The sequence below is a fragment of the Tauraco erythrolophus genome, chromosome 5, assembly GCF_009769465.1.
Source record: "Tauraco erythrolophus isolate bTauEry1 chromosome 5, bTauEry1.pri, whole genome shotgun sequence".
NCBI lineage: Eukaryota > Metazoa > Chordata > Aves > Musophagiformes > Musophagidae > Tauraco > Tauraco erythrolophus.
The window spans coordinates 16,994,929-17,008,089 of NC_141469.1; positions in this window are offsets into that span (position 1 = coordinate 16,994,929).

Here is a 13,161-nt window from a genome sequence, read left to right on the forward strand (position 1 = left end):
TCACAGGACCAGGTTTCCTTTTCAGCTGTTGCCTTCCCAAGATTTCTGCGTGAGCATGAATGGAGCGTAGTTAAAAAACATTTGGTTGTTGTCTGAGGAAAGAAAATGCGCTGTGGTCGGTTTGAATGTATTCGTTATTGAAACTAATTTAAAACCCCATATTGTTGGGGCTTTTTACCGTATGGATGAACAGCAGCCACTAAAGATTGACGTTACCTTGCTTGCTCGAGCCTGGTCAGAAGAGTCACATTCCATGAATGTGCAAGAATTTCTGGCATGAATTCTTGTACATGCACATTTACATTTTGGCTTCTGTGCATGCTGTTCATGCGCTCACCGCTTTGAACTCTGCTTTTCATGAGTAATTCCGACAACAAAATTCATTCCTTCATATATACATGGAAAGCAAACGCAAAAGAGGCAGGAACATGGCCAAATTAAAGTGATTTCAAATGTTTTTTATTTATTTATTTTGCATTCCATTCTCAGCTCTGTCTAGACTGTCACAGAGTACGAATTGTGTACCCTTCTCAAGATTTCTAAAGGAAGATCAGCCAGGGCTCAAAGGAAATCTTGCTTAGGAGTCAAAGTTGATCCAGGGCAGGAGTGATAGAGGGTTTAGCAAACAAGATTTTCTCCCAGCGTGGTTCAGTTATGTCCCCTGTGCATGACTTAAAATTGAAAAAATGAGCTTATTGGAAATCTTTTGTGTTCGACAGCTGCACACTAGACATGACTACTCCTCAATGTAAGATGAGGTACTGATCTTTTAAATCTGGTTCCTTTGGTTCTGTTCTAGGGAAAAGACACCTGTCATTGCGATGTTAGTCCTGCAGATGAGATTCACTTTTCAGGTCCTGAGCATTACTCTTTTCTGTAATGCCCAAGAATAAAGAAAGGAAGCACAAGATTGTTTAAAGAACTAGAGGTGCTGAGCTGGGTTTGCAGTATTTATACTACTTTTATATAATTGTAACAATAGTGACTGTAACATGGTTTACACTGTCAGGAGAGAAAGAATTAGACCTTCTTTTACTGGGAATCATAAACAAATGAATGAATAAACTAGGCAGTACACTTCATGTGTGCATTTTTATTTCAGAGCTTATACTGAAGGGTGTCTAGCTCTAAGCAGGTGCTTCCTTGTAAACCCATTGTGGAGAGCAAATGAGTCCCAGGGACTGTCGCTCCTTGTTGATCGTCGGTGGGCGTAGATGCAGTAGATGTGAAGGTCTATGACTCACTGAGCTTGCTAAGGTGAAACCAGAAGAGAGTAGATAATTGCTCCATTATAAAAAGAATTATCACAGTTTGATTACAGAAAAAAAAAGTCTTCTAATGGTGCCGTGACTCTTGGGAACTTAAATAGGGGATAGGACCAAAAGTGAGGAGTTTATGTCACGAAATGGTAAAGCGTCCCCTTTAATTGATCCATTTTAATCAAACGTGCCAAAAAGATGATTTCTAGGACTGAAGGTATAATGAGTCAAAACAGCTTAAGGTACTTCCCCATGCCAGTTCTGATTAAAATAAAAAAGAAGACTAATCAAAGAGACAAACTGACACAGGCAAGAAATTTCTGAATCTAGAGATTACTCGAATACTTCATAAAAGAGATAATGCAACCTCCTGCCTTATGTACAAAAAAGATACCAAGTTCAAAATTGCCCCATCTAGTTTGATAATCTGTAAATTGATGAGAGAGAAGGGGGGATTGCAGGCTGATATGAGAACTTCAAATACTCAGGGCGATATGAAGAAAGCATTTCCTTTTGACGGACAGTGAAGAATAATCTGATGTCACATAACCCAAAAAATACACATATAAAATGCAGAAAGTATTTGGGCAATTAAGAATAAAAAGCAAATGTGATATAAACTAACGAGTATCTATAACCTTTGTAGAATACATGAAACTTGGCAGGATGGTAATCATGCTAGTAATGACATTATAAGATGACTACAATTTAGGCCACAAAGGCAAAATGAAGAAGACAATGAACATGAGCACAGCAGTGATATCTCCTCGTTAACGGTGGTGTGGCACAGAAGGAGACTCATCCGTCCCTCCTAGCCGTATCCAAGACTTGAAGCACATCAACAAAACCTGATGTTTTCTGTTTCCGTTTGGGTCTTTGTGGGGGTTTTAGTAGTGGTATCTACTAAGGTGGGTAGCAATACTCAGGGAGGTATCACAAGTCTTTGGGAAATCTGACCAACAAAATGGGGGGCTTGGAGCATTCCTTCAGGAGGGGAGAGACTCCGATACAGGACACTGAACTGAAAGAGGGCCAGCGTCAGCACTGATATGGGGGGCTCAACATCCTGACTGGGAGAGTGGGGGGATCTCCATAGTCTTGAGCTGGTTCCTCTCCCTGTGACATCTCTTCACCTGCAGCAGGTAGAGAGTCGATGGTGAGATAGCGCTCTAAGTACAGGGTGGGTGAGATTTCTATAGCATGTGTTCCAGGACTGCTGCCCTAGGGAGATGGAGAGTTGAGAGCAGTAGTGGTCAAAATAGGATAGAAGTGGAACTGGAGAAAGGAGGAATATGCTTCATTTGAAGCATTCCTTTGATAATTTCCTGTGAGCTCTGTCTGGGTCTGGGGCTTCAGGGGTATGGTTCCATGGGAAGATACTGGCAGGAGTTTTTGAATATCACCTTAGAGACTGTAACAGAGCTGCAATCATTCACAGCTCTCATACTGAAAGTTTGTTTCCATGAAGGTGGGAAAGGACTGACGAAGATATATCGATCCTCAGGTGGAAAGGTAACTTTGTATGGTTTACGTGAAGCAAGAAAGATGTTTCTAATAAGGTGCCTTCACTGCCAAGTTTTGAGGCTCTCCAACACTATGTCCCAGTGACCTTAGTAAGGAACAAGACATGACGCTCCACTCTTGTGATGGACCAGTAAGGAGAGCAGTTCAAAGGAACCTTATTTTGAGGTGACAGATAAGAGAGTCTGTCAAACCCACAGACATGGCTCTCCCTCCTCCTCCTCCTTCGCCTCTGCTTCCCCAGCTCCCTGCACCTCTGTAAGAGCTGAAAGGAAGAGAGAGGCTGCAGACTTACGTTGCAAATCTTATCCAAAGAGCATCCGTGAATGACAGCATGTGCCTTCAAGTGTGTTCAGTGGTTATTCCTTGTTGGATGCAGCAGTGGCCATGTAATTATGTTGCTTCAGGGCTTGCTGGAATGTAACAGTAAATATGATTCCAGTTATTGCTGTGCATCCCTGCTCTTTTTACTTGTTGAATTTAAAGTTAGTAAGATTCTGATGTAGCTCTGGTTCAGGTGAATAGGTATCTTCTTTTCAAGGGCAATGGGTTTTCCATAAGAAAAAATGGGATGTTTGTCCCACAGCTAATGCCTACTGGTTGAAATGAGCACTGTTCAAAATGTTGCTCATCATAGCTTTGCCTGCTATGACAAAGGCATTCACAAAGGCAACCGAAGGCACGGCGGAAGTTACTGTAAGGCCACAACGCATAATCACAGAGCAACGATGTTTGTGCATTGATCCAATTAGGGTGCCTTCTCCTTTCTGGGCAGCGGATGCATCTAGAAATGAGAAGCTTCGCTTTATTAGGATGATGAAAAAAAGCAAAGGAACGTTTTGGGAGTGTGATACTGAGCAGACTGACAGGGTTTCAGTCAGATGGGAAGTTTTAAGGTAAATCCCTCTGCCCTGTTGGAATAGATTTTGGGTGCATTATAATGAGAGGTGGTGACCAGACGAATAGGTGGCCCAGAGAATGAGGAGATGTCACTTCTCTGGATTTTCCCCTCGATATCAGTGTAGGTCAGTTGGCATCGTCTCCTGTGAGTGTTCATTCTGAGTGGCTGGAAGGGAGCTACAGCAGTTTTAGCCTTTCCTCAAGTACCATGGGGTAAGATAGCGTCTCTGGCACGGCATGCAGTGGTTTTGCTCACCCCTTTGCTTTGCCAATGGCTCCGGGCGTTTTGTTGCAGACTGGCAGGATTTCCTGAGCAGTGCAGGGGATTTCTGATTAGGAAAATCTTTGACTGATGATGTGTTTGCGTCTTCTTTGGGAACGTCCTCTCATGTGAGCTTCTCGAGCCCGAGAGGCCACAGCTCTTACCCTGTCCCAGTGCTCGACAGGCTGTCTTTGTGGTTTTCTGCCTTGTCTTTAGCAATACGGTTAACCGAAACGGCGTGGCCCTGGGAAGCCGTGTGCAAATACGTATGTTCTTTGTGTGCGGCTGGACTATAGCCACTATAAAAGCAAGTAAAACAAGTTAGAGTACATACATTACAGAAATGCATATCAATTTATTTTACAGGGTACGTTAACTCAGGAGGTACCGTATTTTTGGTCCCTCACCTGGTTTCTGGAGACAGGTCAGATGTCTCTGCACTGCTCTTTGTCATACAATGCATGCGTGCAAACTTTGTTATCTTTCTTGTAAAGATATGCTGTTAAGAGCAAGAAGAGAAAAAAAAAAAAAAGGAAAACTGCTGTGATTTGCAGTGTAGGGAAGGGAATGTTTTTAAACCAACCAGTAATACGAATGGAATAGCTGACCTGAGGCTGGGTAATGCACACCGTTTCTAACCTAAAGCCCAAAGTTCCCCAAAAGAAGCCAAAGAACTATGCAGAAATCACTTGGGTTTTCCCACAGCTCTAAGTCTTGAAGCTGAAGTAGGTCAGTAGGGAAAATCAGTTGGTTTAAGAGATAAATAGTGACTTGTTAAGAGCTTCAGATTTCAAGAAAGAGGGATGTTGCAGAATTCGAACCCCAAGATCCTGCAGATATGTATTGAACAAAAGATATGGATCCTGATGTTTCTATCAGTTACACGTCTGGTCAGTAAGCACACAGCCACCACGCATACGGGGCTAAGCAGAAGATACACATGCAGATGTGGCTAGATGCTTACTGTACCGTATAGATATATGAGTTCATGATATATTTATGTGATACCACGCAGACATGCAACAAAATGTGGAGATAAACATGGGGACAGAAAATCAGACTCAGTGTATATGTTTTAGACAAATGAAATTTTTTACTTCGGATTCATATGCCATCAGGCGTGGTAGTGCTTTGGCATGTCATAACAGATTAGTGATAGAAAAAAATAGTTATTTTGATTATCATTAGAGGTTTGTCTTTCTGCTACTGACTTTAGCTTTTGGTTTTTTGCACATCATTCCATGTTTGGTAAAGGCTTAGTATATCTGTATAAATACAATATTAAATACTATTTTTTAATACTTTGAGCAATGCATTTTCTCAGTGTATCCTCTTTAAAAGAAGTATTTGTTTCTTTGAGAGACAGTTTCAATAGTGTGTGGCAGATTATTTTAATAAAACATAGTGAGATTGATATCATGAAAGCAGGATTAAATATCTTTAAGAAGATGCTTGCATCCTAACCCTTCATATGCGATTTTATATTTTAAAGTGGAGAGATAAATAAATGAGAATCACAGAATATGATTCCCTGATTCCCTTGTATTCAGGAAGGTAAAGATTGCTTGAAATATGTATGGTGAAGCTGGATTCTTCGTAAGATAAGGTGGAAGAGATTATTCAGTGAACTCGAGAAAGCAGTCTTTCTGAAGGAGACAACCAAGAGGCTGCAGGTGATGTAAACAGATTATATTTCTTGGAGATTAAAGTGAGCTTTCTGACATTTGAGAGACCCTGTTAAAAATTGGACTGTGCTCACCATCATCTGTGGACAATATTGATTGCTGAGATGTTTACTTGTGAAAGGAATTCTTTCTAATCAAATGATGGAGTTTTAGGAAAGGGAATGACCTCTGCCAGGAGGAGGGGGTGTGCAATTATAAATCACACCAAATGTGACTGAAACTTTCCCACAGGCAAGAAAGAAAATCGAATTAAAGCAAATATTGTATTAAAGGAGTTTCAGTGGATGCCTTGGAGAGCTCTGATTTTCATGTAAATGCTCATTTAGACTAAGGTTTACTGCCTCCTCAGAATAATGGAAAAGAAAAGAAAAGCATATTTAATTGGAAAGGGAGGGAATGCCAAGGAAATAGATGAATTGCAATTCACTTTCTAGATTTTTGCCTCCAGATCTAGTGGCTATGATAGCTCACTGTCTCAAATTGTACAAAGGAAAACAGTAATTGAACTTCAGTCCATATAATTTGTGAAATCTTGCTTTTTTTCTTTATCACATCTCCTGGATTATTGCAGCTTTAGATAATTTCCCTGTCAGGTCCTTTTGCATGTCCTTGTGGGAATTGCCTAATGATTGACAGCTTTGATCTGGAAATTGTTGCAGCTAAATGGCTACAATTCATATGGAGAGAACTGCCAAATAATTTGACGGATAGATGCCAAGGAATGACGTATGCGGATCTGTCAGGCAAACTTTTTTAGAGGAACTGTCCTTTGAGTTTTGCTGGGTGAGTATGGTGAATACTGACACGGCTTGTTTCATGAGCCTGCTTCTGGTGGGCTTCAAAGGGCTGACGGCACCCGTGATCTGCAAAAGCAGGATGCTGGGGTGAGTGGTGGCTGCCGTCACTAAATCCCAACAAAATGATCATCAGAAACCAGAAATTAAGGATCTTGCGGTCATGGCAGCAACTCAGAGGCAATTAGTTTCATGCCTGAAAGAGTGTGAAATCGATGTAAAATGTTTCCTGCAATAAGATTCTTAATAAGAAAGCCAAGAGTAAATAAGATTGTTTTAACTGAGCTCAGGATGAACCTAAGAGAACTCAAACATATTGTACTTTCGCATCTTTTTTTTCTTTTTTTTTTTTTTACATTTGCACACAAAAGATTCCCCAAAATTTATAGTGTTAAGATTTAAACAGACAGTAAGAATCAGCACAATTATAAATGTCATGATATCATGTAGGCTATCAGGAAACTGAGGCAACACATGTTCAAACCTGAGTAAAAATATTTTATTTGTATTCAAGCTAATGACTCGAAACTGCAGTTAACCTCCCAGTGCTAAAATCAGGGCAGGTGCAAGGCCATTTCCCTAACCTAACAAATTGAGATGCTGACTGTGTAGCCTGAGCTATTTCATTCTTAAACCTCTTGTTGCATTTGTCTATGTACGTGAAGATTTAACGCAGCGGGGTATTGAAAATCTCATCAACTTCACCAGAATAAACCTTAAAAAGAGCTTTCATCATTAAATGTTTTCATACTCTATAACGTGCAAAGTTACGTGACCATGTTTTAAGGAGGCTTTAAGTAGGAGAAAGCGTCCTGACGCCTAAAGCTGGCAATGTGCTAATTGGGATACACAGAAGAAAAGTTAAGTGAGTAACTTTAGGGAGGGAAGGAAGGATGCCGTCCCATGCAGAAATACGTGACGCCTCAGCCATGGAGCCCAATCACTGGAGAGGAGGAATGCATAAACAGGAAGAGGCAGTGAAGAAGAAGCCATTTAATTGTGGGCTAGAGAAGAAAAACACCTCCCAGGAGATTTATTCTGGATGTCTGAATGTCTGTGCTTTTGGGAGCAGGGAAGATGTCACTGAGAGCTCTCTGGGTTGTGCCTCTCCTAGAGTAAGCTAGAGGCACCAGTCAGCCCAAAGGGTGAGATGATGTAGCAGCTGCGGAAACTGAGCTTATTCATCAACATTCTAATATTTCCTGTGGTTTTATCCTTCTGGTAACTTTCTAAATTATCCTTCCATCTTGACAAATTCCTCCTTCTAAACCAGCTCATGATAGGATGTCCAACTGAAAGTGCAGGCGTACTAGAAAGTCTGGGGTGCAGGAAGCCTCAGCTGAGCATTGCACTGCAGGAGCTGGTTATTCTTCTGTCTCTACCACAGACACTCATTAGGATGTTGGGCAGTTGCTTAAACCAATTTTTTTCAAAGGTTATTCTTCGATATTCCTCATTTGACGGACACTCGACCATGGCTTCTGCTTTTCAGACGTGAGTAGCTACATCTCTAATGAACCTTGAATGCCTGAAATGTTACGTAGAGGTAAATGCTCTGAGAAAAACAAATACATGACTCAGAATAGACACCAAGAATAGCAGAAACTTTGGACCTACATCTCTTCAGGTTTTAGATTGCCATCTTATAGTATTGTTAATACTATCACCTCAGTTCACTGTGTGCTGTGAAAATGACATCATTGATGTTTGTAAAGCTCTCAGGACTGGTAGTGTATGTAGAAGCTTATGAGCGAATTACTCTGCCTTCCTTGTCTTTTCTAACTCATTCCTGTCTTCATACTTGATACCAAAGTCCTGGCCTCTGGCACAGGATCCTTGTTCAGCACCTCCTACCAACTCATTCCAGTCTCCCAGTCCATGATCTGCTCATTCTGATTCCTCCAGCAGCGGACCCTGGGCTTCTGTCCCAGGCTCCATCCTTCCTGTGCCACAGCCACTTCCCACCTCCTTTCCATCCCTGGCACGTGGTGTCATGCTCCTCTTGGTGTCCAAGCCCTGCAGCAAACACGGTATATGTGACAGCAGCCTCCCCCAGCCACAACTTGTTACCAGACTTTCATTCCCTTTACAGCAGGGACTGGTGCACATGTCGATGCATGCCTTGCTCGTGCCCAAGTCCTGCCCTGGCACACAGCTGGAGTCTGCTCTCCAAAAAAGTGGAGAGAGGTTCAGACATGCTTCAGGGGTCTGGCATCCTCACAGACAGAATCTGTTAAAGGCTAGCAAGTCCACACTGAGTGGATTCAATCACAATTTTTATAAGGCTCATTCTTTAACCAAATGTAGGTGGACTTGCACAGAAACTGGACAGAGAAGATGTTCTTTGACATAGCTTCTTGTCGTTGCTCCAAAGTTATGGGAGGGCACTAGGTTTTCCAGCAGAAAGCTTGTCCCTGAGTCTGCTCCTTAGAAACACCTGAGATAATTCAACTGAAATTTATCTTTTAAAACGGAAGCAAAGAAAAGAATTCACTCAGTATGGAAACGTTTTGTAGTGTTTGGAGATGCTATGCACAATGAAGTAGGCTCTTCAAGGCGGTTGGCAGCCTTACTAATATGTAAAACTACTGCCTGTGTGATACTAGCAGTGTAGGTAGGAGTCACAAATCAAAATGCACCCAGACTGGGGGTGTTCTGGATGTAAGCTGAACAAAGAGCTTCATTTTGTCATTCAGAGCTTTGGAAAGTTTGGGAAGTAAGCAAAATTTGATGTGAGATCCTGAGGTTCCTGAGAAAACTTTAAAGTTAGGCCTGCTGTGAGAGGGAGGATGGGCTAGATCAGCTCCCAAGGTCCTTTCCAACTAAAAATTTTATATTGTTTATATTTTCATCATACAAACTTCCAAGTGTTTTATATTCTAGTTTTCAGGACCATTATATTTCCTAATAATGGACCACTACTGTCTATTCAGAAAGCTGCTTTTGAAGACCAGCTATGACACACATTTTAAATCTATTGACCTTGGCTAAGAGGGTTGAGAAACTTAAGGAAAGAAAAACATTCTCCTGTCACCTGTAAAGCTGTGCTACACATAAGTTGTGGTTATTTGTGGACTACGTTTGCCACCAAATTGTTTAACCGTGCTGTGAATTCTTCCTATGATTTAAACTGCTCTGTACGAAGAGTGACTACCATCATGATTCTAGCGAGAAGAGCAATCACAGTAGTAACATTCTGCCATTTCTAAGAACTACAGAGTGAACCCTAATAAATAACAGTCTCGATCTTAAAGCAATAAACATGCCATGGTATGAAAATCATTTTTTTTCATAGATACAAATGTAAAGTGCAATTTACTGTTTCATTCCTTCATTGTATCAGTAACATCCTACCAGCAATCATCCACAATAAACTATTACGTTATTTCAAACCGCAGATAATGGTTAGTGTTTAGGAAGCAATGTATTTGAGAATAGTCAGGCTGAAAATCTGTTCACGACAAAGATTTTTCAAATATCTCTATTCTTCATATATATATATATATTTTTGTTTGATATTTAGAATCACGTGGCTGCTAAAGAAGTCAAGTACTAACGTGCCCTCAGCTCTGCTGGCAAAATACTCACAAAATGGAGACTATAGGTATGTTGTGACTCCCGCATGAGGAGTATGTGGTAAAACTAGGAGAATGCAGACTGTAGCTGCCTGCTGCAAATCTCTGAATACACTCTGAAAAACTAAAGCACGCCAGAAATGTCTGGTTGCTAGTACAACTGGTTGCACAACATTGACTCCCCTTTGGTCTTGCAGACCTCAGATCTGTTGACCTGGACAATCTCCTCCAGTCTGAGTGGAGAAGTTACGAAAAGTACTTTCCAGTAAAAGCTGGAGAATAAGGAGGGATTTGCTTAGCGCACTTCTTTATGATTTTATAAACATGTGTCTGTGCTGTCAGAAAATCCTGCAAAAAATGATACTGAACAGTCTCTTGGGAATGGGTGATTATCTGAGCAAAGTGTCTTGTCCGCAGTGTTCAAAGCTGATCCCAAGCATCTGAGCCCAAACCAGCCAGGCGTTACAAGATTTTCTGATTTTCCCAGTGACAAACATATTCCCTTCCTTCCCCCTTGTTTTTGCACATTTCAGGCAGGGGGATACGGTGCAATAGACTTTGTACCACAGAATTAGCACTTCCAGAGCAGAATCAGTGACAACAAAATGTACTTGGATTTCCTAACTACCTTCCCAGGCAAGCCGTAATGAGGCTTCTTGGTGAGCAACAATTAGGTCTGATTGTGTTGGGAATCACAGCAGATAAGTTATTAGCAAAACAGTTATATTAGGAGAATCAAATGATCTTTTTTTAAGCGCAATACTCTGTTTTCCCAGGCAGGATTTTTTCTTTCTCTTTCTAGGCAGTGCATAAAGAAGCAACATGGTTTCCTGCGTACTCATAAAGATATACTATGGGGTAATAAACCTGAATAATATTCATTTCCATTTGTTGTAATGATTGTAATAAATCTACAAGGCATAGATGAAAGCAGTTGTACTAGTCTTACATCTCACAGAAGATAAAAAAATTTCTAAAAAGGACAGAATGGAGTGTTTATTATGCCTTCTTAATTTTAAGTACATTTAAAAGAATTGCCATTTCCTTCTGTTGCCTCATTTACAAGCACCAAGTTAGGTGGTAATTATAAGATAATTCAGTAACACTCTAAAATAATGATTCAGCTAATTAATGCTGAATTACAGAGGCAGTCCTACACAGATACTTATAACACCCCCATTAACACTGACAGAGTTTGTCGTGATTATTCCAGCACGCACTGAAGGAACTGAATGTGATTAGACTATTTCTTGAAAATGTTTACTGTTTTTTTTATCTCTGTCCTTTTTTTTTTTTTTTTTGCATAAAACTGTGGCCTTTTATAGAGTTCTCTGTAGTGCAGGTGTCTTAGGGAGGAAATGGGGCATAGGAACCCTCCTACATGTAGCAGTCACCACGGGCAGTTTTCACAAGGTCTCTAGAGCCTAAATTGAGATATTGCACTGGCCGCTGAAATCACGACCACAAAAGGGTGTAGTCTTTTGGTTAAGAGCTGTGGACAAGGGGCTTGTTGCCATCTGCGGGATCTTTGAATTTGGCTAGTGCTGATGTAGGGCAGAGGACAGGAAGGACTTCTTGCTCAAGGTCAGTGGAGAGGTTTTGTTGCGTCCTGCTTATGGTCAGCAGAGAGGTTTTGTTGCCTCAGCATCCCAGGGCCCAGCATACTTCTTGCTTATTTCTCTCGTTTGCTCTGGAGAGTCAAAGCTACTCTGGATTACAGTCTTGCATTGCTGGAGCTTTGTATTTTGTAAATACTGCCACATTTGTATGTGTTGCATTTGTGCCTCGTTGTGGAAAATGGAAAAGGGGCTATATGAAGGCTCTTAGACTCAGCTGCTTTTTTTTATTATCTTAAAATGGGCAAGAAGATTATTAAAAAAGTAGGTTTAGTCGTTTTATTTACATGGAGAGAAGCACGGGCCAGGGTAACACAACATACTGTAAGGATTTCAAGACAGCATGTTCAGATGTCCCAAGCAAACTTTGTTGTCTTCACTGCCTGCAAGCTGATGTCACCGTTTTGAATGAAGTATATATAACTCATTGCTGACAGAGATGACTCTGGCAATGACATGAATCTACCCATTTATGCCAGCTGCCTGAACATCAGCACCCTGTGTGCTCTCTTACGCCGGCAACATTTACAAGACTTTTCTAAAATCACCGCACTTTTCTTCCGTAAGGATCTACATACCCAAATGTGAAATATGTGCTTGGGAGGAAAGAAGTTAGAAATTGTATATAAATATGTTGCACACTGCCACTGGGAAACTGAATACAAACTCATCCAATTAAGGGGTCTTGGCAAATACTTTTTGCCCTGAGCTCATGACTTTTATTTCTAAGTGGGAGTTCTGCAGAGGCTGATGTGTGAAAATTCCCGGGGCGAAGCACGCGGGGCCCCGTGCATCACCGCTGCGCTTGGCCCCAGCTTCCGCTGGCGGTGGTAGGGAGCGGGCTCTCAGCGGAGGCAGCCAGGAGCAGCACAGCGTGAGACAGCAGCAGAGCTGCTTCAGCCTCATGGTTCTGGCTGCAAGATGGGAATAGTCTGGCGATGGTCCTGGTGTCCCTGCGGGGGGCAATGGGTGACGGATCTGCGTGCTGGCACTGCGTCCGCAGCCTGACGATCTCCAGCTGTCCTAGATGGCAGCCGACTGTGTTATAGCCAGCTCGGAGCTGGGCTTTATGGTTTCTTTGGGTTACCAAAACCCTTTTCGTTCTGGCCAGAAGAACTTAAAAAATGCAATGCTATGGATACAGAGGCAAATTCAGACTTGGCAAGACGCAGTCGCTTTCACTTATGTAAGGGCTGAATCTGCCTCCCAATGTTTTAGTGGCCAATTGCTTCCCCTCTCTTCAGTGTAAAAGTATTGCTCTTGCTGTCCCAGGCAGCTAGAGGTACTGCTAAAGCACATTTATCCAGCCCTCCAGAATCAGTGAGAGCTGGAAGGGGTTCAGGTGGAAAATGATGGGATTATGGTCGGGGTACCGCGCTCAAGGGACTGAGGCTCTGCCTCTGACTGTGCTGCAGACTGTGAAGGAATAACCTAATTTTTCCGCTCTCCCACTTATCTATCTGTAGAAAGGGATGGTAATCTTTTATTCATCTGTCTTACCTATTCAGAACAGAATGTATACTGAAATGTAAGCAACGATAACAGAACA